The sequence below is a fragment of the Lygodium microphyllum genome, chromosome 9 (assembly GCF_053477565.2).
Source record: "Lygodium microphyllum isolate KBCC chromosome 9, Lygodium_microphyllum_v1.1.10, whole genome shotgun sequence".
In the NCBI taxonomy this organism is placed as follows: domain Eukaryota; kingdom Viridiplantae; phylum Streptophyta; class Polypodiopsida; order Schizaeales; family Lygodiaceae; genus Lygodium; species Lygodium microphyllum.
This window is the reverse complement of record NC_141143.1, coordinates 47,986,535-47,993,400: the sequence shown is the minus strand read 5'-3', so window position 1 is coordinate 47,993,400 and position 6,866 is coordinate 47,986,535.

Here is a 6,866-nt window from a genome sequence, read left to right as displayed (position 1 = left end):
TATTGGTTCCGGATGTATATCTTGGGTTATGCTATGATGTATTGATCATCGAGGGACGACTTTGAGCTTGTCATTGAATCCGAATGCTTTTGGAAGCTTGAGCTTATTTCAGCCCGCACTTATTGACATTGGTATATGCTTTCACAGTGATGCTTCTTGGGTTTATGCATACCCGTTGCCTACATCTTGATGCTCATGTCACGGTTGATTACCCTATGCATACGTTGAGCTTGAGTGCTCATTGAAGCTCCACCTTGGATGCATTTTCAATTATCCGGAGTAGCCTTGGATGTTACTTGGCTTGTCAGAGTTTGGATTGGGATGTATTTGATGTCTTACATGCTTACGGATGCTCTATCGCCTACATGTTCGGGATGTACTATTGATGTATTGTCTTGGACTTATGTCATTGGCACTGTGTCTCGCCTTGGCTTAAGCTCTTGAGCTCCTACATACAGCTTTTGTGCCAGTGAAAGCATTCTTAAATGCTTATCAGACATTGAGCAGGTGGTACTTTTATGCATTGAGCCGTTACATGCTATTGAGCAGTTTACAGACACTTGAGACTTTGGGACTTCTTACCTTTTGGGATGATACATCATATGTCTTGGTTCACTGTATGCTTATGAGCTAAGTCTCAGTTTTGGATCCATATCTTTATGAACTGACACCTACTTGTGTCAAGTTTTGGTAGTGGCAAGAACACTTTGCCCCATTGCGTGGGGGATGTGCCTACTCACTGGCAGATGTTTGTATGACATACTTGGGTGTTGGATTCATGCTTCTCAACCGTCATATGCTTATGCTATGCCCGCATGATGCCGGATTTGGTCTTGGCAGTATCTGATTGCCTTGGGATCCGATTTTGGCACTGTTAGCTCTCTTTTACTGAAATCTGAAATTTATTATAGTAAGCATATATGTATGGACTGACATGGATTTTTCATGCTGAAATACTCTGAAATGATGTACTTTCACTAGTACTTGGTGGGCAACAGCTTTGTTTCCACTTTCTTTGCCATTTTTCCTCGATTTTGGTGATTTTTTGGTCATTTTCTATAGTAAACAGCAAGCAATTTTGAACTCTCTACAGTCTTCCAGCCTACATTATGGCGAGTTCGTCCACTGATCATGCTATTTTCAACATCACTAAGCTTGATGGTACAAATTACTCTTATTGAAAGAGACAGATTTGGCAGGTGTTGGTGCAGAAATCGTATATCAAACCTTTGAGATTAAGCGAGCATCCACTTGCAACTATGCCAAATGAGGAATGGCTTGAGCTTGATGAGTTATGCAAGTCCACCATTGTATTATCTCTCACAGAACATGTTCACTACAATGTATTTGAGGAAGGACAGAGTGCATGGCACTTGTGGGATAAAATCGAGAATCTCTATGACAAGAAAAGTCTAACGAGTCAAATGTATTGGCTGAAGCAGCTTATGGATCTGCGCATGAAGGAGAATGTGACTATGTCTGCTCACTTGAGCCAGTTCCATGCTATACTCAAGAACTTGACTTCACAGGATATCACTTTTGCAAAGGATGTCACTCATCTTTTCTTGCTTGGTACTCTTAATGAGTCATGGGATGTATTCCGCACTACACTATATGCCTCTACTGCTACCTTGAAATTATCTGATATTGAGACCGTAAGAATTTGGATGCCTCTCGTGTGTCACATGCTATGACAGTTAGAGGCAGGAATGATGGATATGGAAAGCATGGCGGTGGCAGTGGTCGTGGACAGGATTCTCAAAAATCTCAGTCCAAGTCTCATGGGAAGTCACGTAGCAAATCCCGTGGCAGGAATGTAGATGTTACTTGTCACCATTGTGGAAAAAAGGGCCATATTAGGCCACAATGCCATGAATTGCGCAATGAAAGGTGCAAAGATAAGGGGAAAGACAAAGTGTAGGATAAGTCTTCTAATCGCAGTATAGCGCCTGCAAAGTCCAGTGTTAAAATTGAAGAGATCAATGTTATGCAGCCTGAGGATGTTGATTATGATGATTATATCCTAGGAGTTTCTTCTAGTGCTTCACAGATGACAGAGATACACTCTATGTATGCACAGTGTTGGCTCTTGGACTCAGGTGCGTCCTTTCATGTGACACCTTGCCGAGAGTGGTTTCATTCATACTGTACTGTTTCGGATTCTGTGCGCTTGGGTGATGATAGCTCTCTTGATATTGTGGGCATTGGTGATATTAGGCTGCAGTTTCCTTCTGGTAGCAGTTTTGTTATGCAGGATGTACGTCATGTACCTGATTTGACACGCAGTCTCATGTCAGCTGGACAGCTTGATGATGCAGGATATCATGTATGTTTTGGAGACTCTGCATGGAAGATCGCTCGTGGGGCAAACTTATGATTGCAAAAGGTGCCAAGGCTGGCAGTCTCTACCCCTCGATTGTATCAGCTTTTTCCCCTGATCATGTTTTATCTGTGGGTTCTATCCCACATGTATCTCTTTGGCATGCCCATTTGGGCCATATGTCTTTGAAGGGAGTGAAAATGCTTTCTGGTTTGTAGTACTTACCGCCCCTTGATTATGCATGTTTTGATTCATGTGAGCATTGTCTTTATGGTAGGCAGACTAGGTCTATGCATAAGAAGTCTGGTAGGCCATGCATGAGTGAGCCCTTGGCATTGATACATTCGGATGTCTGTGGGCCCATGCTTTGTCAGTCTATGGGTGGTGCAAAGTATTTTGTTACGTTCATAGATGATTTTTCAAGGAAAGTTTGGGCTTATCCCATTAAGCTAAAATCAGATGTCTTGGCTGTGTTTCAGAGATGGCTTGCATTGGTTGAGAACCAGTCTAGGTATAGGCTAAAATGCCTAAGGACAGATAATGGGGGTGAGTATGTCTCACGTACTTTTGAGCAGTTATGTGATGAGAGGGGTATTCATCATCAGTTGATCGCCCCCTACACCGACCCAGAATGGTTTGGCTGAGCGGATGAATAGAACCATCCAGGAGCGTGTATGCAGTATGCTTAGCCATGCAGGCCTACCACAGAGCTTTTGGGCTGAGGTAGTTAGTACAGCTATGCATGTCATAAACAGATCACTCTCTAGTGGTTTGGATTTCCAAGTTGTAGAGGAGGTATGGACTAGAAAACCTCCCTCTCTTGCGCATCTCCGTGTCTTTGGATGTGAGGCATTTTTCCATGTGCCCAGGGACAAGAGAAGTAAGCTGGATCCCAAGAGTATCAAATGCATTTTCCTTGGTTATGGGGATGCAGGCGAGATGGGTTATCCGCAGGCGCGGAAAGTCATCCGCAGTCATGATGTAGTCTTCCATGAAGACAAAATGCATAGGCAGCCTGAGAGAGTTGTTGAGATCCGCAGGATCATATTTCAGGAGGAGTCGAGAGCTCCCGTACATCCAGTTGGACAGCCTACAGCTGCAGTAGATGCTCATGGTCAAGGTGTTGGACAGGCAGTTGGGCAAGTAGCAGAGCTTGCTGTGAGACGGTCTACTAGAGACAAACGTCCACCTGATAGATTTCAGCCCTTGATGCATTATGTCTTGGTTACAGATGCAGGAGAGCCTTTCACCTATGATGAGGCTATGCGCAGGGGTGACCGTCACTCATGGGAGAGGGCTATGTAGTCTGAGATAGACTCCCTGCATAAGAATGACACTTGGGATTTGGTTTCCTTGCCTACAGGCAAGAAGGCTTTGCCATGCAAGTGGGTGTACAAGCTAAAAAGTACCCCTGGACACCCCAAGCCGGCATACAAGGCTAGATTGGTAGCAAAGGGTTTTAAGCAGAAGCATGGTGTGGACTTTGACGAGGTCTTTTCTCCAATGGTTAAGATGACCACCCTGCGCTTAGTCTTGGCTTTAGTTGCTTAGCTTGACTTGGATTTATACCAGATGGATGTCAAGACGGCTTTCTTACATGGGGACTTACATGATGAGATTTATATGGAGTAACCTAAGGGCTTTGCAGAACCTGACAGGGAGCACCTAGTGTGCAAATTGAGGAAAAGTCTTTATGGCTTAAAACAGGCACCTAGGGAGTGGTATCATAAGTTTGATGCCTTTATGCAGTCACAGGGCTATAGCCGGAGTGCTATGGATCCGTGTCTTTACACGAAGAAAGCCCGTGATGGTTCTTTATTGATTTTGGTACTCTATGTGGATGATATGCTGATAGCAGGGAAAGCTCATGATGAGCTAGATGCTCTTAAGGCTAAGCTCAAGAAGAGCTTTGAGATGAAAGATCTGGGACAGGCCACTCACATACTTGGTATGTGCATTAGCCACGACAGGCATCAGGGACTCCTCTACTTGTCACAGAAGGAGTACATTCATAAAGTCCTTGAGCACTTCTGCATGCAGGACGTAAAGCCTACTGGTTGTCCATTGCCTTCTTACGTGAAGGTATCATAGACTGATTGTCTACAAACAGAAGAGCAGAAGGCCGAGATGGCCAAGATTCCCTATGCAACTACAGTGGGTAGTCTTATGTATGCCATGATAGCCACTCGTGTAGATATTGCCTTTGCAGTTGGTGTTGCGGTACGCTATATGGCTACACCTGGTAAGAAGCATTGGGATGCCGTGAAGGGTATCATGAGGTACCTGAAGGGCACTGCAGATATGTGCATATGCTATGGCAGCCAGGATACAGGAGTCGTGGGGTACACAGACTCTGATTATGCAGGACATGCATATATTAGTAGGAAGTTCACTTTCGGCTATGTATTCACCTATGCTGGAGGTGCTGTTTCTTAGATGTCCAGGGTGCAGAAATGGAGGCCCTTTCTAGTACAGAGGCCGAGTATATTGCAACCACTAAGGCTTGCAAGGAGGCCATTTGATTGGGTCGTTTAGTTGCTGACCTTGGTATTGATGCTATCCCTGCACTGCATTCGGATTCTATGAGTCCTATTCAGTTAGCCAAGAATCCGGTCTTCCATGCGAAGACGAAACACATTGAGGTGAGGTATCACTTCATATGTAGGGTCGTTGAGGACAAGTCTGTTGATCTTGTCAATATCTCAACTGACCAGAATCATGGAGATCTACTCACGAAAAGCCTCTCTACAGAGCGCTTTGCTTTTCTCAGGAGGTTGATGGGCGTGGGATGAGATGACGTCTTTCCTCATCCTGTTGTACATGTGTACATGTTGTACTGTCTTTTTTCTTTTTCTTTTCACTCCTCACTGGGGAAGATTCGCCTTTAAGTGGGAGGTTATTGGGGGTAAAGACGCCTTTGCCTAGCCGCCCATGTATTACTACACTGACAGTCACCGCCACTACACACTGCAAGTAGCGGGCGCCCATCACCTTTACTTTATTCTTTATTCTTTTAGTGACAGTTTGAATGAAGGAAGGCCCGGTCACACATTGTGACTATTAAAGTTCCCATTTCTAGTCTCTCCCTTTCTTGCTCTTGCTCTCCCGCCATAGCTCTCGAGTCCAACCTTCGATCCGTTGCTTGCTTTTAGACACATCTGAGTCGAGTGGTCTGAGTCAGGTGGTCCGAGGGCCGATTTTGGGACTCGGCCCAAAATCGTTGTCACTCAGATGGGCCGAGCACGACGCGATTTTTACCGGCGCAATGATAAATCGCTCAAATCACATGATTCAGGTCACAGCCTATCATACACACCTCCAGATCAAATCTATGGATGGAGGGGAAGAGTTGTATATACCTGAAATAGTACATAAGCTCCAAAATGCAAATCAGAAATCGAATCAAACCCTCATGCCCTGTTATGACAGCAGAAACCCTGATGCTTGTTTTTCTTCTTTTTCTTTGTTTTTTCCTATCCTAAAGCACCCAAATCACAAAGCAAATAACTACATTACTCCAACATACTTTTGCAAATCCAAAAAACCAAAAACCTACTTGTTAAGGAGATTGAATACCTCTTCAAAGTCCCTCGCTTCCTACCTATCTACCTCAAGCACCGATTCGAGAAAAACCCCTTACTTCGATGCTCGATTCGAAGCGCGCAAGCGCTCAAGGCTTGAATCCGTTAGTCCCGACAACGGAACCAAAATGTGGGAGCTTTCGCTCAACTGCCAAGACCCACGGACCACTTATTGTTTCAAGCGTTCCAAGCCGAGTACTAATGGCTACCTCTCACATAGCTGATGTGCTACCTATCCATGAGTGTAGTGAGCTTACCTCCATGCCGATCGAGTTACCTCCTCTCCCACGCACTCCAGTAGCTCCACGATCCAAGTACAAGATTCAAGCAAGCTCCATCCTCAAGCTTCGCGTTCCAAGCTCCATTTCCGCAAGCAAGACAAGAGAAGAGAAGAGAAGAGAAGAGAAGAAGAGAGGAGAAGATGGAGAGCTTCTCCTCCTCGGTCCCTCACCCTCACACTCTCACACTCCCTCTCTCAAGCACAAGCTCAAGCAAGCAAGCAAGAAGAAGAAGAAGAAGAAGAAGAAGAAGAAGAAGAAGAAGAAGAAGAGGAGAGCCACTTTTGGCCACACACAAGAATGAGCTCCTCATTTACTTTTCAACTTTATATACAAAACCCTAAATCCCTTTTGGGCGGTCATCCCCTTATCCCCTTTTTTACATGGCCGACCGTGACCTAGGCCCTTTTTCCCATTGTTCTTCTATCTTCCTAGCTTCCTTTCCACCGCGCGTCTACATTTACAAATTGCATGGGGGTGAGAGCCCGGCGTTCCTTAAATTAAATCATGATGCGCTACACTCTTTTACAAAAGTATTGACTTGCACTTTTTCTTGTGCACTTTTTTCCCTTATTTAGGACTTTTCTGCACTTCTTGTATTTCTAGATTTTTCTTGGAGCGCCTTCGTCTTCCTTTTCACTTTGCCTTGGCCTTTGTCTTCTGCTTTAGCTTTTCCAGATTTTCCAC